The sequence below is a fragment of the Polyergus mexicanus genome, unplaced genomic scaffold, assembly GCF_030449975.1.
Source record: "Polyergus mexicanus isolate NDT 795.1 unplaced genomic scaffold, iyPolMexi1.0 SCAF_1, whole genome shotgun sequence".
Lineage (NCBI taxonomy): Eukaryota > Metazoa > Arthropoda > Insecta > Hymenoptera > Formicidae > Polyergus > Polyergus mexicanus.
In genome coordinates, this window is record NW_027223321.1 from 6,032,060 (window position 1) to 6,058,797 (window position 26,738).

Sequence of the window (26,738 nt, forward strand, 5' to 3'; positions counted from 1 at the left end):
CTGTGGAACATCCTAAGGATTTTTATAGGATATGTTAGGGATATTTTTCGTATGTTTCAAGGAGCAAATTTTAAAATTTCAATATAAATTAAAATTATGTTTTGTTATTTACTGCCAATATTAAAAATCTAATATTAAAAATAGTTCACCGTTCTTTAATATTTGAGGCTTTCGTGCTGTACATGAATATTTTAGGTTTGGCTCCCGGGTTTGAGTTGTGTAATATTTTCTAAACAATCCAATATCTGAATTCCCTATGTTGGGATTGCATCAGAAATTGAACTGATAGAAAATAATTACATTTGTAATTTCCTGTCAGTTGCACTTTGCAAGCTTTATATCATTCTCATGACCAAATCTCAAATACGAGTTCGCGTGTCGCATAGCGGTAAACAAACGAACTAGCGGTTGAATATTTGTAAAGTTTTTGGAATGTTGCGAACAGTAACATTTCTCATGAAATATTAAATAAATAATAATTTTGGATATATGAAAATGTGCGCATTAAATTCAATTATTAATATTAAACGAAATTAATGTTAACAATTAATTGCACATGTATATGTCCTCTGGAAATCCAAAAGACATCCAATATAATAGACAGGGCAGATATACATCCAGTGGACATTTATAGGACATTAATACTTATTATAATACTTAAGATTTTTAAATTATATTAAATAGCCTACACAACTAAAAATAATTATGTATGCATATTAAATTTTTATAAATATATTTATAATAATATCTTAAAACATCCTACAAATGTCCTGAACCGTTCTGGACATATTCAGGATGATCCTGAGGATGTTTTGTGCTGTCTGGGTATAGATGCGTTATACGCGTACGCGTAATTATTGATTGCAATATTGATGGTCTCACAAAGAAAAGAGCCCTAATATGTGCCAGAACGAAGACAGCCCTGCGCCTGCTTGCATTTAGTCGAGACGCGAACATGAAGAGTAATGCGCGGCCCTTCATCTTATTCTAACGCAAAACTCGAGATATTTATCCCGGCCATGCTCTGGGTTCGCTATACTTATCCGTTCTGACAGCAGCCATGATTTCAAAATGTTGCCTAAGATTTAAAGAGCTGAAATATTCTTTATACCGGCGATCACGTAATCCGTTTAATTTTAATGTACGCTTATATTTACGAACGCGAGTTATTTGGATCGTCAAAAGTTGTATCAATCCTCGCCTGTCTTATTCATCTTATAACAAGGTATCTACTACCTATAAAAACCTAGAAAACCAGGACTTTTCAGGAATTTCGTTTTTATCTTGAAAAATCAGGAAATTTTCATAGAATTTTATTTAAACCCAGGAAATTTTTTTTCTTTTTTGTTCTTATATTGCAAGCATCAGCAATCTGATTGACCAATGATAAATTATATGTTTTAAATATATTATAAATATATATCTTTTTCTTTGATTATATCCTCATTGTCATAACAAAAAATACTGAATGCACAATACTGAGTACACATTTTTTATGGTAATTCTTACAATTAATGATAGAAAATGAAAATATTATAGAAATGAAAAATGCTTATTTTACAAAAGTCATTCAGTTCTTTTCAGTACATTTCTAAATTTGATATTTAAAATTTAAATTGTTTATTTTTCCTTTGTATAAGAAAAGCATTAGAAAACGCACACAACAAAAATTTATTTTAAAAAAAGTTCTATCTAAAAATTCTCTAATTTTACTTGGAATTTTGAACAAATTACCTGAAGAATCATGAAATTTTCAAGGAATTTTTTTAGAAGTTTTGGATAGGCACCCTGTATAACCATCTCGAAACAAATTAAGAATTAAGGTTTTGAAGAAAAATTAAAATTTTGGAAAAAATTTGAAATGGTTTATCGTTTTTGTAAATATATTTATTTATATTGCATATATAAAATTTATTTATATTTTTATCTGAAAAAGGGATATATATATATATATATATAAACTCATAGTAATCGATGGTACAATGTCGATTCTTTCCATAAATTTATTTTGAACATACAATTTGAGCGAAACTGTTCATAAACGATTTCGATCAACGTTCAAATCGAGTACGCGCGGCATAGATGAATGGAAACGATTAAATGAAACGTCGGAAACTTCAACTTCGTGCCCGTCGCAAAGAGACGAGGTAAAAAGCTAGACGCTACCGTGTAAATTAGAATCAACAGATAGAGAGACGATGCGAGAAGCACCAAAAGCAAAGCGCACCGCGCGGGATAACTCGAGCGTGTAGCGATGTAATAGTCCGGTCGCATTAAAACGTTATGAAGACATTTACACGCATGATACGAGGTGCCGAGAAAACTTCGATACGACAGACATTAGAATTTAACAACCATGACAAGCGAGACGAACGATCTTGTAAGAGGCCGCGCGTAAAATCCGGATACGCCTCGTTGTGGCGGCACCTTTATCGTAATCATTCAGCGCGCGTCGTCTTTCTCTCTCGTCTCTCTCGTCACCGCGCTTATAACCGAGGTTCCTATCGTTCACATAATGTACGGTCGCCCGTTTTTTTTATTTTCTAATTGCTTGATAGACGCGAAAATTATATGGCATATTTGACACAATTAGAATCATCTTTATTTATTTACATATGTCTTTCCATATATAAAAAAAATTCTTACATGTGTCTTAGTATATTTAAATATCTTACACGTTTTTAGAATATATTTAAATATTTAAGTAATAATTATTACTATATATATATATTAATAATTATTATTTATATAAATCTACTTTAAATCTAATAAATATATATAATATATATTAGTATATTTAATAGATTTAAAGTAAATTTATATAGAAAACCAGTACACAATATATTTAAATAAACTCTGATTTTGTTTTGGTTACATTCTCAATTTTGCGCGTGGGATTATTCATGTGAAGCGAGTAATATTAGAAGAGTCGAACATTATTTTCACTTTTTGAAAAGACGTGAGGAGGGATGATGAATTTCATCAGTAATGAGGATTGATTGGAAAATCGACTATTTGTAGGCAACGAATGTTCGTTTAAGCATACGTCATAAGTGCCTTCAGATAAGTGCAGGTAGATACTTTGCGAGAGATATGACGCGCCGTTCCCGTGAGTTTCTCGTTTATTTAGATCTAGCTCGTTTCTTCATCCCGAGGCTCGACAGTGCTGTCCGTGATGTTAATTAACTTCCTGCGATGGGATACCACCTACTTCTTTCTCTCGTCCGCGAGCGATACGCTTCGTTTAACGTGGACTGGCGGCGTAAATGACGGTTGATACATCAATCAGATTATTACTATCAATCGCGGAAACACAGCCATTTCGAGCGCGTATGCCGCACTTATACACGAGTTCAATCATGCGCGTCTTCTTAAATAAAATATAAAAAATTTTAATTTGGATCGAAGAAAGTTTTATTTATACTTCATCGTCTTTTGAGAAATAATTTATCTTAAAAGCACGGGGTTTTCCCATGTATCTTAGTAATACAATTATTTATAATAAATCATTAATGATTACATTGGTTGACAAAATGAGATCTTTTTTTTTTTTTGCCTTAAGTTCTATCGAGTCATTTCTGGTATATTTTTTAGCGCTGATTACGAATCTGATCGTAAAAATGGCGTATCGCGTCAAGTATTTGAGAAAATTTCAGTGAAAATTGCTAAAATAGGCGTTTTTGATACCTTCGCGTGAGTTATATCTTTCGATGGAGACGTGCTCCAGGAAGCAGCGACAGCTCAAAATGAAATTCAAGACTTACAGACATTAACATTTGCGCCTCGCGAACACGCTCGGAGATATGAATAGACTTGCTCCATGTAATCACTTATTTTTGTATGATTTTTTCGGTGGCTAAAGAGACACAAGTCAGTGTCGAAACGTCTCACAAATTTCGTAAATTTTGTAAATGAAAATTATATGATAAAATAAAATTGAACACCCTAACATTGCTCGTAGAGGCCGTAATCATATCATTATTTGTTTAAATTCAACGAGCATAATTTCTTTAATTTATCTTTAATTTATTTTCAAGACTTACACTCTATGATAAAAATGTAAAAATGCCAGAAGTCCCAGGCAGGAAAGATCTTCCTAAAAAAAAAAAAAAAAAAAAAAAATCGAAACATAAGAAATATCATTTATCGCAGGTTCCCTAGTTATATGTCTTCAAATCTCCGTGACTAAAATACTAGTGTCAAAAACTACTCTAATTTTGTTCTTAGGTGATTATAACCTAGCGATAACTTAGCGATCATAACCTACACATACTCACTTCCATGATTTGAATGATTTTTCAAAAATTTGATTCGCCATTTTGGATCCTCCATTTTTAATTTTGAAATTCAAATTTATTTTCAAGACTTACACTCTATGATAAAAATGTAAAAATGCCAGAAGTCCCAGGCAGGAAAGATCTTCCTGAAAAAAAAAAAGGTCGAAACATAAGAAATATCATTTATCGCAGGTTCCCTAGTTATATGTCTTCAAATCTCCGTTACTAAAATACTAGTGTCAAAAACTACTCTAATTTTGTTCTTAGGTGATCATAACCTAGCGATAACTTAGCGATCATAACCTACACATACTCACTTCCATGATTTGAATGATTTTTCAAAAATTTGATTCGCCATTTTGGATCCTCCATTTTTAATTTTGAAATTTCAACACGTGATTCGTGATGAGTGACTAGGCAAACGTATACGTACCGACTTTCAAGATTAGAATGACTTTTTATTAAATATTAGTAATGGACAATTGGAGACGTATGACCGGGGGACATTGTGATAGATGTTTCTTATGTTTCGACCACTTTTTTTCAGGAAAATCTTTCCTGCCTGGGACTTCTCGTATTTTTATCATAAAATATAAGTCTTGAGCTTCATTTTGAACTATCGCTGCTTTCTGGAGCACGTCCCCGTCGAAAGATATAACTTACGCAAAAGTAGCAAAAATGCCTATTTTAGCAACTTCGATCGAGGTTTTCTCAAAAACTTGACGTGATACACCATTTTTACGGCCAGATTCGTAATGAGCGCTAAAAAATCTACCAGAAATGACTTGATAGAATTTAAAACAATTTTAATATTGAACAAAGTTATTAATGACATATCAATTCCTCAATTTTGTTCTTCATTTTTTATAAATCGCCAATCGTCCCCGAGACATTTGCATCGGAAAAAATTGCATCGTACACATCTCAGTGAGTCGCATTAACGACGAGAAACAGCATTACGTATTCGCGATTTCGATATCGAGATATTGCTAGGTAAACGGAGACCGGAGTGCGTTTTTTCCTCGGGAAATTAATTCGATGTGCACGGGACTATCGATAATGGACCGTAAAAGTCGTGTCGCGGACGCTCGTTCATGATTGACTGGCGAAAGTTTAGAAATATGCAAATCGACGCGAGTTCTCAGAGAGCGAGAGACTGTGAAGTACGAGATATGCGTCGCATTGAATGCTAATGGCGGGATGACAGCTCGCACAAGTGAACATTAATCTCCAATCATTGTTTTACAAATCTAGTTGCTTTAATTAAATATTGTTGCGTCGCACAGAGCGTGCGTGTGCACTCCCTTTTCCGATTTGTAACGATATTATTTAATTATAGTTACCAATCGGAACTTGCTGTTAATAACCTCGGAATCTTGTTCTGCAAGCTAAATATATCTTCCACTGCTGCAATTTTTTTTTGTTTGCTCTCTTATCCTTAGTTATGCGAAAGGGACTGCTCATGCGTGAATAACGTAGGCGGGCCGCGATCGAGAATTGTAAATTTTAAATCGTACTGGGGTATCGTTTGTGCGTCAAAGGTTCCCCGAGTAATATCTATATGATTTTGCGATACTTGCAAAATCATCTCAATTGTATTGTTGAGCGATAGAAGCGTCTGGATGTCAACTGGCAGCGACCCGAAATAAATTACGGTAATGTCGAAGAATCTATCTGTGATTTTAGACGCTTAGAAAATTGAGAGAAACCAGAGAAAGAGAGAGAGAGAAATGTACACATCGCTATTAATAATTTATACAAATAATTATTAACAACACAGTTTATATACAGGATGGGGCATAAAGTGTTACAAGCTATCATTTTTGAAAGTACACATTATAGCAAAAAATGTCTCAGACAAAAGTTATTTGACTCGAAGGATGACATAAGAAGGTGCCATTGATTTGACCTTGGATAGTCGTTTGAAGGTCATGTGAAGATCACCTTTAATTTCTTATATGGAAACCGCCATTTCCAATTGCATATTCTTGTAGCTTATCTCGAGAGCTTTTAAAAATACGATAATAAAGTACTTTTTCATTAAGTATTTTTCGATTTATTTTATCTTAATCTAACATATTTTGATATAAAAAATAAAATATCTCGTAAAATATAGTTTTCGATAATCTTACCGTAATACTTTTATGTATACAATAATGATACAAATCAATTGGTATAGAGAAAATAATTAATAATATATATGTGTACTTTCAAAGATAATAGCTTGTAACATTTTAAAAATGCTCCGCTATGCATATTATATTTTTAAGATAAATTAAATTGTTTATACTGATCATCACTGATTTAAAAATTCTCTAAATTTGAAATCACGAAATTTTAGAGCTTTTTAATATTAAAGTTAGATAAATTTAAAATTTAATTGATATTGATTTGTATTATCAGTATTATCAAATAAAAAATATTTTCGTAGATATTTGAAGGAGCTAAAAATTAATTGGGTGTAAAATTTAAGCTTATGAATTATCGCGAATGTAAAATATATTGATAAAGTTTTACACACAACATATAAGAGAAATTAACCCATCACCTTGATGGTTAATTCCTTTTTTATACAAGTTTTATACAATTCCTTTTTTATACATTTCTTCTAATATCGCAATATATGCGATTCGCTGAAGACCTTTTTGGGTCGCTAGCTTGTTACTCCCAGTCATCGATATACATTAATCCAGTTTACGCGATCAAACTCAACATTCTGCCGTTTCACGGCAGAACTGAATGCGAATATTAAGCGGTGTACTTAAGTACATTCTGTCAAAATATAACCGGGACTGAGTCAATAAAAACAACACAAATCAATTAATCATCAAAATTTATTTTGCCTCTTTCAAAATAGGCTCCATTTGAAGCGGTACATTTTTTCCAACGAACAATCCAGTCATCCATACATTTTTTATAGGCATATTCCGGGATCGCCTTCAGTTCTCTCAGCGAATTTTTTTTTATGTCTTGAATCGACTCAAAACGGGTCCCACGAAGTGGTAATTTGAGTTTTGGAAATAGGAAAAAGTCACAGGGTGCCATATCCGGAGAATACGGTGCTTGCTCGATCATATTGGTATGCGTTTTTGGTCAAAAAATCGCTCACAAGGATGGATTTGTGAGATGGTGCATTATCGTGGTGCAAAATCCAAGAGTTGTTCTGCCACAATTCCGGTCTTTTTTGGCGGATACTCTCCCTCAAACGCTTCATAACGCTTAAATAATATTGTTTATTCACTGTTTGACCTACCGGAAGAAATTCCGAGTGAACAACATTACGAATATCGAGTAACTGCCGTTGCAGGCCGTCTCGGATGAGGCAAGTTTTCAACAACTTCACGGCCCTCTTTGAACGCTCTGTACCACTCAAATATTCTTGTTCTACATATTACAGAGTCCCCGTAGGCTTTCTCCAACATTTTCAACGCGTCCGAACAAGAAATTCCGTTCGCAACACAAAATTTCAAACAAACTCTTTGCTCAATATTTTTTTCCATAGTAAAAATCGCCGATAGCACTTGAGGTTAACTAATGTCTTTGGCTGGTGACAACAAACTAGTTGACAGATCGCGCTCAAACTCAGCGTCAAAATAGATGACAGTTGTACCAACATAGGGAAAAAAAAATTTTAAGAAACCATTAACGCGGGCCGTTTGAATGACTCAGTCCCGGTTATATTTTGACAGAATGTAAATTAAGCAACCGGTGGAGAAAGAGAATATCCTTACGTGCTTTTCCTTAGCGAATCCGTTCGATCGGAAGGCAACCTTATCCTAATTTAAGCGACACAATTAACATAGTCGATGTACTTAATCGCGCGGCGCGCGATACTCTACGATGGAGCATCTTAATAAGGATCATATTTTCCGTCGCCGAAGACCGGAATTGCGGCTACTAACATGCGTACCTCTCATCGGAATCCGCTCGGTCGTATCTCGTGATGCAGTGAAATCTCGCTCTTATCGGGATAAGCGCCAGAAGATAACACTGTTTATAAACTGGAAAGAATTTGTATGGACAAGCGCCGCGATTACGGGAAAAAAATTGTTTATCGTATAAAATTTTCTAATAAAAAATATACGCAACTGCGAATCTTTAAAGTCATATCTTACACGGATACTATCGATGTTTGGAATTGGAAATCTGCGGGATTCTATGAAACGAACGAGTTTGCGAAATTATAGATACATGGGGCCGCAAATCTATATAATTATAGATTCGAATGGAGAAAATTCTATGATTTCGGGCATAAAGCGTTGTGTAAGCAAGGAACGATGAATCCGAAAGGTTAATTTAATCGGAGATTCGTAGAATTAGGATATAAAAGATTCATATAAAGCTAAAATAATAATTCGAGCAGGATTGGGAACGTTACTCTATAAAAGTAACGCGTTACCGTTACTCGTTACTGATTTTAAAAATTAACGCGTTACCGTTACCGTTACTTAGAAAGTAACGATTCGTTACTTTTTCGTTATGTTTCTGTTTTTTGTAATGCTAAAATAAGTTATTAGAAAATTATTTAATAATCAATATTAAATGTGATAATCTAAGTTACAATGAAAAATTCTAAATTAGTCTCTATATAGCAAGCGTTTCTTATATTAAACTTATTTAACGATTCTAATTTTTTTATGTTAATATCTTTACTTTTTAATACACTTATCTTTATAGGAATTTAAATTGTAATTTACAAATTTCAATTTTGTCGAAAATTTTTATCAAACATTCTTTTTAAATATTGATAAGAGAAATATTGATATTATTAAGAGTGTATTCCAATATTCACTATCAGTATTGTAAAATTTATAATTTACGTTACTATAAATTTTCAGTACTGGCAGTGACTATCGGAATGCAGCCTATGATAGAAGACTAGAAAATATTTTTCAAAATATACATCTATCTATTGAATAGATATAAGATAAGAAAGAACCAAAAAATAACGATAAAAGTAACGGCTAATTCGTTACCGTTACTGTAAAAATGTAACGACGTTACCGTTATCGTTACAAACAGAAAAAAGTAACGATCGTTACCGAAAGAAAGTAAGTGTAACCGTAACGACGTTACAAGTAACGCGTTACTTCCCAACCCTGAATTCGAGGGAATTTTCGAATATGAAAAATTTATCAATCTTAGTTAGAGAAAATGAACGTACTGATAGGGAGAGGCTAGAGATTATAACTTTACCCGAAGTTTATTTTGCATCGATAGATCTTGCTTCGGAAGTATTGTAACACACGAAGTTCAAATAAATAGAGTCTTACCGTACATTATCCGGACGTACTAAAATAGCCGCTGCCATGCAGGCTGCTGATGCGGCCGGGACACAATTAGCGGCACAATCTTAATCGGGACACATGCCAAAACGAGTTCCCGTCTTTATTTGAGCAAACGAGAAGATGGGTAAAAAGGAAGGATCGAGGATACCGTTCGGACGAGTCATCGTTTGCATTGGAAGCTCGAGATCGCTTAACAAACGCGCTTTTCAACGCGCGTGATATTTTATCATAGTCTTCAAGATGTGTGAAAATATAGTTCAGGATCTTTTCTTTTTTTTTAAATTTTTTCGATTTTACTTCGAGAAACGTATTGTTATAATCTCGCCGCGAATATTCGAGAGTTTTTCATAAATGATGCGAATTATTTATCTAACGTTATGTAGATAATTGATAACGATAAAACGTAACAACGCGCGCTCTCTCGGCGATCATCCCTTCGTTACTCGACGAGTTATGGATCATTTTGAGAAAGTTTTACGCTCTGCGCATCCCTGAACATCCGGTTGTTCGCAATAATATACGGACGTTTTTCTCCTTCATTGTTGCGTTCGACAATAGGATGCGTGCGTTTCAGTCATTATCGAAGGCTTCGCCTCGTAAAACGTTAAAGTGCCTCTTGCTACCGGCGGTTCCTCTCGCGAGAGAGAGTAAGAGAGAGAAAGAGGGACTCTCAGTGATTGCGCCTCCACCTGCTCACAATGCGCAACAATGGCGATGTAACACGCATTAGGCGTGAATAATGATCGGTCGACGGAAGTCGACGGGCGTAATGCAACGATAACTTGTGATGCATTCACGCCCCCGCAATTGTAAAAAAAATTTCAGAGATTATTGGGTGCTCAAATTTTTCGACGATATCCAATTCTAAAATTTTGCAATTTTTATCCCTACCTTTCCCACTTTCGTCTCATTCTCTCGATAACTTGTTGAAATTTGATTGATTAAACTTGATATGCTTCTAATGCTTGATAATTATAATATGAAAATTTACACTGTTTTTTACAATTTAAAATCTATGCAGTATATTTAATTATTACAATTTAAATATATGCAGGGTGTCTACTCTTCCTGGAAAAAACTAGAAAACCTGGAATTCTCAGGGATTTCGTATTTACCTTGAAAAATCAGGGAATTCTAATGGAATTTTCTCAAAAATACTCTGTTAATCATTTTGTTCTTATATTGCAAGCATTGACAATCTGATTGGCCAATGAATTATATATTTCAAATATATTGTATTATAAATACATTTTTATTCTTCATTATATGTTCATTGTCATAGCAAAATATATTGAGAAGAAGAAAGAATACATAATATTGAGCATGTACACATTTGTTATTGTAATTCTTACAATTAATGATAAAAAATGAAAATATTATGCAAATGAAAAATGTTTACTTTACAAAAATCATCTAGTTTTCTTCAGCACATTTTTAAATTTAATACTCAAAATTTAAGTGGTTTATTTTTCCCTTGTATATGTGAAAAGCATTTAAAAACGCATATAAAAAACTAAAAGGTTCTATATCTAAAAATTCGGTAATTATTTACCGAATCTAAAAATTTACATTAACAGACACCTCGCCGATGACCTTGACATATGTTATCAAAGATATAATCCTGAGTAACTTTTCCTTATAACTTAATCGGCGATCATTGTTTATTAAAAAGTTATTAACAAATAAAGTTTGAGAAATAAAACGCAATTTTTACATGAGTTTGTAATCTTCACGCAAAAAGCAACATCCATCCGCATCCAGACGTTGTATAACTCAAATCAAATTTTCAGAAATAGATTTGGGTTAGGTTATATCCTTCGGAAGTGGAGCCCCTCCGTAGGGGGAGAGCGGAACCCACTGCGTTCACGCATCACTTTCCCATTCACACAACAATCGTGAGGTGAGTCTCGCTTCGCGTTGTAAAGTATATGCGTGGACACAGAGGGTTCCGTCCCCCCTACGGAAGGGCTTCACTTCCGGAAGATATAACCTAGCCCAAACCTATTTCTGATTTAAAACTAAAATTTGATATGGGTTACGTTGTATAACTCAAACCAAATTTTCAGAAATAGGTTTGGGTTAGGTTATATCTTCCGGAAGTGGAGCCCCACCTGTAGGGGATGGGGGCGGAACTCACTGCGTTCACGCATACATTTTCCCATCCACACAACAATTCGGGGCCGAACGTCATTTCGTATTGTAAAATATATGCGTGGACACAGTGGATTCCGTCCCCCCTACGGGAGGGCTTCACTTCCGGAAGATATAACCTAGCCCAAACCTATTTCTGATTTAAAACTAAAATTTGGTATGGGTTATGTTGTATAACTCAAACCAAATTTTCAGAAATAGGTTTGGGTTAGGTTATATCTTCCGGAAGTGGAGCCCCTCCTGTAGGGGGTGGGGGCGGAACTAACTGCGTTCACGCATACATTTTCCCATCCACACAACAATTCGGGGCCGAACGTCACTTCGTATTGTAAAGTATATTTATGAACATAGTGGATTCCACCCCCCCCCCTCTTTTCTGCGGGAGGCTTCACTCTTGAAAGATATAACCTAACCCAAACTTATTTCTGATATAAAACTAAAATTTGATGCAAGTTACGTTATATAACCAAAACCAAATTTTCATTTCGAAGCTTCAAGCTTTAACTTTAAATATCTTAAAAATTATAAGAGACCGCCAATTAAATTATAAGAAAAAGTTACTCAGGGTCATGTCCTTAACAGCATATATCAAGATCAAGGTCATTGGCGAGGTGTCCGTTAATGTAAATAATTACCAAAAATTCTCTAACTTTACCTGGAATTTTGAACAAATTATTGAAAAATCAGGGAATTCTCAAGGAATTTTTTTATAAGCTTTGGATAGACACCCTGATATGTGGTTTTAATTATTTTTTAAATTTATTCAACTTATAAATTTTTTTACGCGAGCTATTTATTTTTGTAGAAACCCAAAGGTAAATCGCGAGACTTCAGTGCCGTGTATGTAGTCTCGCGTTTCACATAGAACGGTTTGCCCGTTTAAGGTCGTAACGATAAGTACACAATGCGTCTCGCGCGAATATTACTACGGTGTAACGCGGCGCAATATTGTAAGGCACGTAACTGCGGAGGAGAAACGTTCTTTAGCGCAGGCATTAGTATTCGCGTGAATGAGTGGGATCGATGTCGGGCTTGGTCTCGCACCGAGGCTATACGCAGATCGCATCGGGAAACGGCGGCGCGTATTCACGCAATGCGTACGCAGCTATGAGATATCGCAGACGACCGTTTTCACAAAGCGCTATTACCTCAGGGGCATCTCCATTTTTACAAACGCAGAACAAGTTTAGCGCGCACAATCTACGCTTTGCATAGATGAATCGCGCTAGTCCCGCTATTGTCAATTTTCTTTTTAGGTCGCTAATATTTTATCTCACGATCATTCGTTTGAAGGAATAATTTAGGGGAAAGAGACGTTGCTGAAACGGACGTTATTTTCCTAGCTGATCAATCTTTCAAATATAATTCTCTTCTTGATTGAAAGTAATATTATTATTATCACATACACACAAACGCACATACATACAGGTATTTACATATTTGTTATTTAATGTATAAAAGATATATCAGCATATATTGTTTATTTTCGTAATTAATTCTTCACGTTTCTTGACTAAGTAAGTAATGATGCATTTTTATATATGTTTATAACAATTCAAAATTTATAATAAATACGTTTTATTTTTGTTATAATAATAAAAGAAAAAAAATCTGTAATAATTATAAAATATTCGAAATTATTACATTAATAAAAAATAATACAATAAAATGATGTACAATTATTTGGATAAATATATTATGTTAAGAGCCAATCCCAATAATCTTGATTTTGATATCCGTTTAAGATCATATGCAATATTTTAGCCGTTGTTTATTAAAAATTTATTAATAAATTATAAAATATTGTTTGAAATATATTACACAATTTTATTAAAAATATATTCATGTTTACAACAGAATAAAAATTATGTAATATAAAATAAGATTCGAATATAGATTGTCAACGAAAAATTTAATATTGGACACAATTTATATGAATATTAATAAATTATTTTTATTTTATAGAAATTGAATATCTCTTTTATTAAATATCTTGCTATAATTTATTCATTTTTTTTTAAACATTTTTGCATTTTATTTAACATGAAATCGCGAGTGGCGGGTGATTTTTTTGATTCCAGCTCGTTCGAAGAGTAGATTCAAACTCATCGCGACATTTGCAGTTTCCATCTCTAGTTGCACATGAACCGTTGGCGACCATCGCGGCGAGCGATGATAATTAATTTGCCGCATTTTTCGAGGGCCCTAATTTTGGCATTGTTCCTCAACTGCTAGAAACGATTCTCGATGTATGCATACGTCGCTCGCGGTTCTCGAGTTTCCGTCCGGACAAGTCGATCTCCCAGGGCGAGAGACTCGCAAGTCCGCCCACGTGTACGCGATATCGTGGCTGCGAATCTGCATAAGCAGATGTAGATGCACGTTCGCGCGAATATAGCGCTGGAAAGCAAAGAGCGCGGTTTTACAATCGAACTCGGAGCGAACTCGAGGAATCGAGGGCTCGTTAGAAAAGAGTATTTTAAATAAAGTATTCATCTCAAAATTTCGAAAATACGATAAAAATTATGAAAAGATAATACATTTTTATTGTACGTAAATTATCCCTATATCTATGTATAGTTTATTTCATTAGAAATTTTTTATGATATATTTCTATGATACTTTAGGATTTATTTGACGAATAGAAATTTCTCTTCAACTTGACAAAGATCCGGAACTTAAGAAACCATCTGATCGATTCAAGACAGACATGATCCGATGACGATAAGAGACAAAGCTTATCTCCATTTGAACGATCTCGTACCGCGTAAAATTTATATTTTACTTTGCGAGCTCATAAATTCGAACGCTATTCGACGATTGAAGTTTTACGAACATTGAATTCCGCGATGCTGCGCGAAAGCGCAAATCATATTTTGTAGCGCATTTCACAGATTTGTATTTTATTAATGTGATCGTTCATCTTAATGATCGATTTTTCAGTAAATTTGAAATCAAGGATCGAAATATTTTTAGAACGTTATTAAAAACTGGCTTTCTTGCTTATCTAGGGTGGTTTACTCTCTGGTGAAACTTAGAAAATCTGGAATTCTTAGGGATTTCGTTTTTATCTTGAAAAATCAGGGAATACTCATGGAATTTTATTTGAATTTAGGGAATTTTTTCAAAAATTCTCTCTTTAATCATTTTGTTCTTACATTGCAAACATCAGGATTAACATTAGCATTTGATTAACCAATGATTATATATTTCGAATATATTATAAATATATATCTTTCTCTCTTTGATTATATGTTTACTGTCATAGCAAAAAATACTGAGTACACAATACTGAGTATACATTTTTGATTGTAATTCTTACAATTAATAATAGAAAATGAAAATATTATACAAATGAAAAGCACTCATGTTACAAAAATCATTTAATTTTTTTCAGTATATATTTAAATTTAATATTAAAAATTTAAGTAGTTTATTTTTCCTTCGTATGAGTGAAAAGTATTAGAAAGCGCACGCAAAAAAAAAAAAAACGGATTAAAAAAAATTCCATTTAAAAATTCTTTAATTTTATCTGGAATTTTGAACAAGTTAATTGAAAAATCAGGAAACTTTTTTACAAACTTTAGACGTTCTCTTATTCGATTTTTAATCATGGGTAACGCTGAATTAAAATCACTTGAGTCCTTATTATTCGTATTAACTGAACGATGTCTCGATCATGAGCTAAGCGAAGTGACTGAAACTCATCGAGTGGGTTTAAAAGACGGAGTTTCGTTTATCAGGCGCCATCGCGGCAGATCGCGATATAACATACAGAGACGTTATTAAGTCGTACGCGACACATATGTACTCGAACTACCTCTTGATAACTAGACTATTCAGTATGAGTAACGCTTAATATCTCGTCGAACTCCATTTCTTACGCGGCCAAAGAGCGTCAAGAGCAGACCCGCGCGGCCTCTGTTCCGGAATAATGTCTTATCGATTATGCGGCGCGATAAAATATCGTTTCCTTTTTAAATCGCCCTTTCGGATATGTACGAAGTGCGGCCGATCCGTAGGTCTGATAAGGCTCCGTAACGTACGGAGGCTTGCCACTGTGTCACACGAACTGAAACATTTCGCGGGCTCTTTTCACGTTCCTCTTTACAGCCTCCTCTTCTTCTTCTTTCTCTTCTTCTTCTTCCTCGTGCTGTTTTCTTTCTCGCAAAAACTCGACGAAACCAGGGAATGCCGTCCCATGATGCCCATTGCGGGCGCGGTTGATTTTCGATAATTTGCCAACTCCCCAACCATCTATAATTATTATATTTCATGCTATAATTATTTCACAAGATGCCGTTAAAAAGATCGTACTTGGCATCCGCTTGAGCACTCGTTTCGAGAAGTAAGCGGAGGGAGAAAAGACGAGATTAGCAGAACTAATCTTTACTGTTCTCAGCATAAATATATATACGGGAATCGCCAACTATTGCCTATCGACAAGCGTATCCGCCCACGTGACTCATTATCGAGGCACGTAGTCTCGGATCCTTGGTCTCATTTCCCCGCCGATTCCTCCCACGGAATCGAAGTTCTACATCGTTTCCGTCGAATGTCGAAAAGCCGTCGCTATCAGATTTAATTGGTGCACATAGCCGATCGAGCTGCCAGCTAGCTTCTCTCCCCGGCGGGTTCGCTAGCGAGCACGTACGCTCGCTAATGATGCAATCGGCCCATCAGATACTCCTGGCGGCCTGGCTTCTGTCTCCTCTTCTTTTTCCTCTTCAGCTACTTATTCCGTCTCTCCTTCTTTCTCGCGCGATTGGTCCTTACCTCCTTATATACCCACCTGACCGTACAACGAGTCTGCACGTCTCGTTCAGGAGCGCGTGGGCCGCTTGTCTAACGGGTGATCATTTGCTTCTCCTGTATGCCTCTCGTCGATTTTAATTATCATTGGGTAAAGTGAGCATTGGCCGTATCGCTGAATCAAAGTGCCTCTACTTAGCGAGACGATCGGCCATTTAGAGCTCGGAATTTCCTCATCTCGCGCGAAACAGTACGAATATTGTTACATTTATGGTGCTATTCGTAGTCATGATAGATAAGGAATAAAAATAATCGAAAAGAGTTTGAAAAATATTGATAAGTATTCTGAATATAATTCACAAGTTAGAATATATTTCTTCGTATTATAATTTAACAAAAATTCCTTTGAAAATAACGCACATGTTATGAACACATTATATTATGAAGTAATTATTGTAATTATAATTATTAAGAATACAATAAAATTAAACAACGATAACAACTCAAACACGCCTATTACGTAGAAGAGCATGAAAATGCAGGCAGAGCATTGAATTATCCAACAACACGATGCTTCAGCCAGGATCTTATTCCTTGGAAGAACCTTGAAAATCTGGAATCCTTAGGGATTTTGTTTTTATCTTGAAAAATCAGGGAATTTTTGTGAAATTTTATTTGAATTCAGGGAATTTTTTCAATAATTCTCTCTTGCATCATTTTGTTCTTATATTGCAAGCATCGGCAATCTGATTGGCCAATGATTGTGCATTATATGTTTTAAATATATTATAAATATATATCTTCCTCTCTTTGATTATATTTTCATTGTCATGACAAAAAATACTGAATACACATTTTTTATTATAATTCTTACAATTAATGATAGATAATAAAAATATTATGCAAGTGAAAAATGTTCATCTTACAAAAGTCATCCAATTCCTTTCAGTACATTTTTTTATTGAATATTAAAAATTCAAGTGATTTATTTTTCCTTTGTATGAGTGAAAAGCATTAGGAAACGCATTATAAAAACAAACTTATTTTAAAAAGTTTCATGTAGAAATTCTTTAATTTTACCTGGAATTTTGAACAAATTATCTGAAAAATCAAGGAATTCTTAGAGAATTTTTTTACAAGCTTTGAATAGACACTCTATTATTCTAATAACGCGAGAGAACGATGATCGACGATGAACGGGTTCAATTTTATTCACCCGTTAGAGGAGCAGTGTCTCGACACCTGGCTGCAACATGTTCAGGATTCCTGGTAAAGAACTTGGGTCTGGTCGGTAACGTTAGCGTATCGCTTCACATCCCATGATCTCGAGATTTCATTCATGAAACCTTCGAGGCTTCCGCCGGAACGTTCATTCGCGTTGCCGATGAAATATCAAAAGCAGGGAATCTCTGCATGAATTTTTGTCCGCGAGCTCGGCGGGCGGTCTCTTAATTAATATTACGAGTAATAAGGAGCAATTAAAAAAGATTGAATATTGAATAATTAATTATTATACTTATAATTAATTATTTACATCATAATTCAAGCTTGTGTCTTTAAACATTTCTTATGTTTTTAATGTAAAATTATAGAACTTTATCACTTTCGGAATATTTTAAATAATTTCGTTTATTATATATTTAACTCGATATTTTTTTCGATAGTGTCTTATTATAATATTTAACGAATCTAGAAATTGAAATAATATTTTTTATCATTTTTATACTATGACAAATAATGGGATTATTTTCAAGCATTATTCTCTTTAAAACGAATAATCTTTTAAACCGTACAGAAATAATTATTCGTGATGCTCGTCCGCGATTATAAATATCGTCAATTCATTAATTGATGAGTCAGTTAGTGTGAAATTTCGCAACCGTTTCATCGGCGAGAAAAATCCTTTCGAGAATTTCGAATTTCGAGAAAGGCATGGAAGAAAATGCGTTGCGAGGAAGAGTGCGCGAATCGAGAATACCGGTCTCGATTGTACTCGACGATAGCCGGGCAATTGCGATTGCGCCAAGGGCTAAGATCACGAGAGAGCTTTGCTCGACACAACTCCATATATCTCTTCTATCTCGATCGGGACAACGTATACTCTCCAGTCCCTCGTCTAGGATTCTATCCGCGCGAGCCGGGCAACCGGTGCTTTTCATCCGTGAAACTTCAATTGAAGCCTTCGTCGTGGAACGCTGTGTCGTTTCTCGACATCCGCAAACACACTGCTTTTACTACGTGATTTTGTTTGTGCATCGCGATAAGTGGACCGTTTACCGAACAAGCTTGTTCCATCATTCATTCTTTCAAAAATATATATCGTTTCATAATCATGCAAATTATATATTGTATGTTTATTTTCTCTCGGTTTAAACCCACGTTTGAATGTATGTATAATTAAAATATTAATACATAAATTGATAATAATTTAATTATTTCCACGAGAACCTAGATATGTAGGAATAAAATAAAAATAATGAAATTAGAATCGCGAGATATTATATTTAATAATTATATGTATGATATCTTCGAAAAAAAAAATTAATGTTTTAATGATATTCTGAGAGTATAAGTATGACAGTTTTTCTTAAACAATTTTAAGACACGATTAATCTTTCGAGATATTATACAGAACTATGAGACTTAATGCGATCAAATAAACGTAATGTTATTACGGAGCATTGCGAGATGCATCTCGCAGGTGTACATTTAAAACGCCGCATGCATCGTACATCCTGCAGTTAACCCTTTGAGACCTCGAGGGGAGTGGTTGAGATATCTCGACGAGCTACGGAATATAATCAATTTCGTATCCCGGTGCAGGATGAAAATAAATCACGAAGAAATGCGATAATTAACTCCCTCGCTCGTTCATCTCCGATTTTCGCGGTTTGTTGATTTATTTCCCCTTCCCTTTTTCATCTGGCTAGATTGATTTTATTGCCGCACGTAAGAAATCGCGAAAATGAAAAACACGTCAAATCTCTCTTTTAGAGATTGAATAGGTAATAAAAAAACAGAAATTTTGAGTAAAAAACTCGGTAAAGATTGTTTCTTACTTCCTCAAAAATGGATTTCTTACTCCATTAATTACTCAGAATTTTCAAAAATTTATAGCAAAAATCTAATTTTAATGCTTATTTATTAACCTTTGATGCATGGTCTTGAAAAATGAGCATCAAATTTACTAAAATTAAATATCAGATCCCATGTCCTGTATTATTCTCACTTCTGATCTACAAAATAACAAAAATAACAATAGTTTAACTATGCTTGAGAGAGTTTTCTTCTAACTTTTATGAAACTTTGAAAATAAATAACATCAAAAAATACCATTGAATTATAAAAATCAAGATTAACCTGTTTTTCCAGATATTCGAACTCAATTGATTAAACAAATGCAAAGTAGGAATCAGCTCAGCTACATCCATTGAAATTGATTACTGACCCAGTAAACAAAATTAATTTAATTCCCATACCATCTTTTGTTCGAAGAAAACTGACATTATCTTTCAAAATTACCAAAATAACAGTTTTTTACCCCAAAATACCAGTTTTTTACTACATTTTTTTAAAAAACTCGATTTTTTAAATATCTATTCTCCTTTGAATATCGATTATGGAACGAAAAATTATAATGAAAAGAATTCTTGAAAATAAAAAATAATATAATATATAATTATATTTTCTCTTAACATCTTATATTTAAATTCCAAAAATAACGAAATTTTAGAAAATTGTATAATTCCCGAGAGAGAAAGAGAGAGAGAGAGAGAGAGAGAGAGAAATCGCGATAAAATCTTGAGCTCCTCTCGTGCATCATTAGCCTCTCAATTACATAGGAACGTTCAAGGACGGACGCTTTTCTATCGGAAGATATCGTTGCAGGGTCGACGATGCATCTCCGACATAATTTGTCCCTCTATGAAAACGCCGCCCTACCCCGTCGCCCTATTAGCAATTACTTATCCGCGGATTAAAACTCCATTAGCGTGTTATCTGCCCAGGATCGTCCCGATGGCTTGCCACCCGTGCGTACGTGCGTGCAAGCGTGCGTACACGCATCTATATACGTGCGGGTTCAATCGAGTTCAACCCTTTTTGACCACATCTTTATTTTTGCGATTAAACTGCTATTATTGAGCATAAAGGCGCATACTCAATGGCCTATTATTTAGTAATTATAAAAAAATAGTTGCATAATTATTACGGTACATTTTTATATAATATATTAAACAAATTATGAAAATCTCGAACTTATGGGAGAGTAGACTTACTCTCCTGTACGTAATTTGAATATAGCTTAACGGCGTAAAATTACGCAAAGTGTATTCCGTTGCATACGAAGATTATATTGATAACAGTGTAATATATCTATTTACTCTTACATTAGTCGTATTCCCATTTACGTTGTTGCTCGCGGGCAAGTTTCTGCACACATGTTCAATTCCTTACAAGCGACCCTAAATCATTTGCATAATGTGAAATCGGAAAATACGTACTTTACGATATATTCATCGAGCTGTACTCTCTCTCTCTCTCTCTCTCTCTCTCTCTCTCTCTCTCTCTCTCTAAGTAATTAAATTGTTTAAATTATGAGAAATATCTCTTTTTTTATTTTGCTAATAATAATCTTTTATTTTAATCTCGTTGAACGTTGGAGATTTTTCGATCACTTTATTCCATGACGGAAACTTAACAGGTTCATTATTTCGCGTTCTCCGGCTCACCGAATTAAATTATGGGCAGATTATAGCTCGCAGTGGACGGACTCGCGAAACATGTGTCACCGCGAAACGCGCGCCAGACCACCATCGCGCGCAATTTCTCAGGCACCTCTGTCGCCCGTGTAACTCGCTCTAATATCGCAATTACTCGGCCGACGCGCGTAATTAAAATAGCCTCTTCCTCGGGGATAAATCATCCCCCGGGAAATAATTCGCGAGGTCGAGCGTACGCGATTGCGCGTCGTGCATCGATGACCGCGGGTGGTCCTCGGCGTGTGTCGCGAACTTGTAGGCAATCAATTTCCATGCATCGGATTAATTTCTATGCGATGGCCGGCAGACTTAACAGTCCGGTTTTAACTATTTTTCTATTAGAGGAAATGTATACATTTAATGATTTGGAAAAGATCCAAATTTAAATTTCGTACTTCTTGACAATAAAGATAATTGTATTAAGTGATTGCAAAACGTTGAGAATAATATTTCTGTCATTTATACAGGATGTCCCCAATTTAAATGGCGAAACTTCAAGAGCGTGTAGAGGACCGAAAAACTACGACAAGAAATCCTTTAGAGGTTTGCTCGTTTTTGCTCTATTTTAGAGAAAATCGCAAAAATTTAATCTCTCATTGTCAGTTGCTCTCTTGAGTTGATTGGCACCGAATAAACTTTCTGCTTCAAGGTTCCTTACATATGTAAACACTTGATGTTACCCTTTACGGTACCAATCGATTCAAGAGAGCAATTAAGAGATCGAATCATAGACGCAGTGCACGAAATATCACTAGAACAATGTCTAGCTGCAATTAATGAGATCAGTGCTAGATGTAATGCTTGCATTGCTGTAAGAGGGCACCATTTTGAACAATATCTGCATTAAATAGATGATAACATAATTAACTGTAAATAAATAAGTAAAAAAAACGAAAACTTTTTTTTTTGTGATTTTCTCCAAAATGGAACAAAAACGAGCAAATCTCTAAAGGACTTTCAGTCTTAGCTTTTCGGTCCCCTACATGCTTCTGAAGTTTTGCCATTTAAATTGGGGACACCCTGTATATACTTGAAGTAGAATATAGGATGTTCTTAATGAATATAGATTATGATTAATAATGTATTTTAACACGTAGAAGGACTATTGTTTCAAAACCGTCCTATTGATAATACTGATATTTAAATCGTTATTAATTACAAAGCCAATATACGTGATAGATATATAAATAAATATATAGAATGTCCCAAAATTAAATGTCAAAACTATGGGAGCGTGTGGAGGATCGATAAACTAAAAAGAACAGTCCTATAGAAATTTACTCGTTTTTGTTTCATTTGAAAAAAAAATCGCAGAAAAAGAAACAAATTTTCACCAACCAATATAAATAACAATAAAATTATTAGGTTTATCATAAAAAAAAACCATGAGTAATAAAAGTTGTAGAGCATTGAATTAAAAAAAAAGAGTGAATTAAAATTATCTTGAAATAAAATTAGAGAATTGTAAATAAATAAATAAACCGAAACCAGAAAAGCTTCTATTTTTTCATCTAATTATTATTTATTTAAGTAATAAATATTTAAGTAAACAAGATACACACAATAATCTCATGTTGTCGCGTATTTATTTATAATCCTCTAATTTTAATAAACTAATGAACTCCTCTAATTTTACTTCAGAAGAATTTTAATTCACTCTCTTTTCTTAATTCCATTTTCTTAATTACAACTTTTATCAATCCCGTAGTTTTATTATATGCCAGATCGTAAATATTATACATAGGCTTTTTCGCAAACGGAATAAATCAATCGAGAATTTATATTCCACGCCCCAAGCGGAACTGTATAGCTAGCCGAGCAAATATCGCAAGCATGCAATAAATAAATACGAAAACCTCTTTTTCCTGTCTCGACTCCGACAGCGAGAGAAGACGGGCGTAAAGTAGCGAATCGACGAAGTGAAATCCCCGTCGCGTATTTCGCGAAGTATGTAACTGCATCGCGTACTCGGTTACGCGTCTTTAAGCCGCTCCACGTCGCATTTATAATCGCGTAGAACGATTTAAACCACCGACGGCGGTTTCTACTGGAGATTATCCGAATAAAATAGTATCTATCTGGCCGTGCGGGAGAGTATCGATTTACCTACCTACCTGCCTACCTATGCTTAGCCCGATAGTCTCCTTCGTATGCCGACTTGACACCTGTATAAAGCCGATCTTATGTTCCTGCAGATTTGTTTATACGCACCGTAGAATTGAACGATCGTAATCGCGTGATAGAGTCTTTGAATCGTGAAGTGAAATCTTACCCAACGCACTTGTCTGCAAAGAGAAGACATATATGTTAGAAATTTAATGAATTTAACGGAATAATTATTTTACGATTAAATGTGCAAATTAAGACAAAAATGTTTCGAGATGACTTGAAAAATTCCGAGAATGGTATAAAATAGAACGAAGCATCGCCATATGAGTTGTATGTGACCATGCCGGGATAGAAGCTCCGGCAGAACTGTCAGCAATTCAACGATCAATTATAAATCGACACGAGATATTCGATTTATTGCACGTGTCTAGCAAGAGCTATCGTTTTCTCATGTTCGTTAATAGGAAAACAGCCAATTCATCGATGAAATGAACGACGATTGTGTGTCGATACGATACGAGGAGATGCTGTATTGGCTTCTAGATCAATTCCATCCTCGCGAATGATACCCGCACAATCTGTTACTCTGATTGGCCAGTTTATCGTACAAAAGCCATGCTGTGGTGTGGCTAATGAGAGATAAGTTTGATAGCGTGAGTAATAGGCGATCAGGAAATAGCGAGGTTAATAATTCAACGAGCAGCCACATCTGATTGCTTTTCACCATAATACTATCAATCGACGAAAAGATTATTTACATTACGGTAATCTCGCCTTAGCACATAATAAAATAATTTTATTTTTAAAAAATGTGTATATATACAAATGCGTGTGTGTGTGTGTGTGTTTAAAAAAATAATAATAAGAAATAATTAAAATGATAATAAGAATAAAAATATAAAAATATAAAAAATATAAATAAATATATATATATATATATATATATATGGCGGTACTCTTTCTGAAACAAAAAAAATAAGTCTTATTAGTATAGCAATTTAATTTTAATACTTAATATATTACGAATTTTAACAAAGATACGATTAATCCCTAGACTTCTTGCTCGGAGGCTCGTCCCACGGTTCTTCCTTTATATCCTCCTCGTAGGATTCGAGGCCGAACAGACGTCTTAATTCTAAATAGAGACCGTCGGGGCCGTTATCTTCCCAGACGTCCTCGGCGATTTCCCGCTCGTGGCGTCGCACCATTCTCACAAATCGCCGGTGCTCAAAGTTTAAGTATCCGGGAATCCGAATGTCGCTCTTACAGTCATACTATAAATTAAATTAAATTGAATAATAATATATATTATAAATAATTGATATGATATAAAAAACATAATTTTAATATAAAACAAATATTACTTACTCTCTGAAATACTACAAGATTTAACAGGGCTCTCAGCAGCCCCATCGCGAGATCCTCCGCCCACCACGACGCGTTAAATCGGTCTTGACACAGGACTGTCTCGATTAATGATGGCATTTTTGTAAAAAAATTTTTGATTGCTCTAACACTTTTCATGGAACGTTCTTGCTGGCAACTCGGACGAGAGTGTTCTGTCGCATCGGTCGGCATAATACAGGACACCGCAATGGTTCCATCTTGTTTATATTATTTATAAATTATAGCAGCCGGACATCGGCGCTCGCGTTATTATCTAATGTTACGCACAATACTACAAGATTCAATAGAGCTCTTAGCGGCCTCATCGCCAAATCCTCAGCCCACCACGACGCATTCTAGCGGCCCCGGCACAACACCGTTTATATCAACGACGGCATTTTTTTTTTAAATTGTTGCTCACTTTAACACTCGCTTTAACTTTGAAGTTACTATCGAATGTTTCCGTTGGCAACTCGGACAAGAGTCTTGTCGTATCAGTCCGCATAATACAGGACACCGCGATGGTTTTAATTTGTTTATATATATTATGTTTATAATAAATTATAGCAGCCGGACATTGGCTTTGTCATTTTTAAATTCAGTAATGCCGCACGTGCAATATAGTGCGAGACAATATTTGTTTATAATGTTTATAAGTTCGAACAGCCGGACATCGGCACTTGCTCTTTGTAATAGACCGCGGCTATTATGCTCCTGTGATAAGCTCCCCTACCCGCGTGACGTCATTCCCCCGCACGAGGTGAGGGACGGGGGGGTCCCGCGAGGGGGCATGACGTCACGCGGGCGGGGGAACTTATCGCAAGAGCATAAACAGCGCGGTGTATTAAGGTGGGTATACACTTAGCGAACGAACACCGAACGAACAGCGAATGCGAAACGTTTTGAACGTTTTTCTCACACGAATTGTCTTTGATGTACCGCTTCATGAGGGAATCGAGCCGAATGCGAATCGAACGTTCTGTTCGCATTCGCTTTGGCATATATATCTGCTGAATGATAATAATGAACGTTTGCATTCGCTGTTCGTTCGGTGTTGGTTCGCTAAGTGTATACCCACCTTTACAAAGGGCGAGTGCCGATGTCCGGCTGCTATAATTTATTATAAACAAAATAGAACCATCGCGGTGGTCTCTTCATTTTTTCCAGGAAGAACCGTTCGCGCACTATTGCGCGTAACATCAGAATTAGATGATAAGGCGAGCGCCGATGTCCTGCTGCTATAATTTATTATAAACAAGATAGAACCATCGCGGTACCATAACGCGATAGATGAAAAATATATAATGAAGAACGAAGGGTGTCAAAAGTGCATAACGAAAAATTTTGGTCGCACGAATATTCGGTAAAACTATGGAAAACGTGCGCAATCATGTCGATATAAAATTATTAACAAAGTGGGATGGACGGTACGGCGCGGAGGCGATGATCGCGAAACCAAATTTTAACAGCAGGAGCGTCTTTTCGGAAAATTTGGTCGCTGTCGAATTGCGCAAACTCGAGGTGAAATTCAATAAACCGATCTACGTCATACCGACGTAGCACATACCGTGCATCCTCGACATTTCTAAAACGTGTTTGTACGAATTTCATCACGAATACATGGTGGTTATATCGAGAGAAATGTAAAGTTATGTACACCGATACGGACAGTTTGATTTATCACATCGAGTGCGAGGATGTGTACGAGAATATGAAACGCGATATCGCTAGATTCGACACGAGCAATTATCCGGCTAACAACGCGTACGGTATACCGCTCGAGAACAAGAAAGTACCGGGCTTGATGAAGGACGAGAATAACGGTGCGATCATGACTGAATTCGTCGGGCTTAGAGCAAAAATGTACGCGGTGCGAGTAGATAGTAAAAAGGATACAAAAAAGATTAAAGGCGTCAAGAGTAACGTCATAGCGAAAACGATAACGTTCGACGATTACACGCGGTGTCTGCGCAATGAAATCCAAATGACTCGACAGCAGTCTGGCATAAGATCAA

At 35.1% G+C, this 26,738-nt stretch overlaps 1 protein-coding gene across 1 annotated transcript in view; it reads left to right on the forward strand.

Annotated features, from left to right (window-relative positions):
• Wb (wing blister) overlaps window positions 1–26,738 on the forward strand; it is a 227,041-nt gene that overhangs the window by 89,572 nt on the left and 110,731 nt on the right. The window lies entirely within an intron of this gene.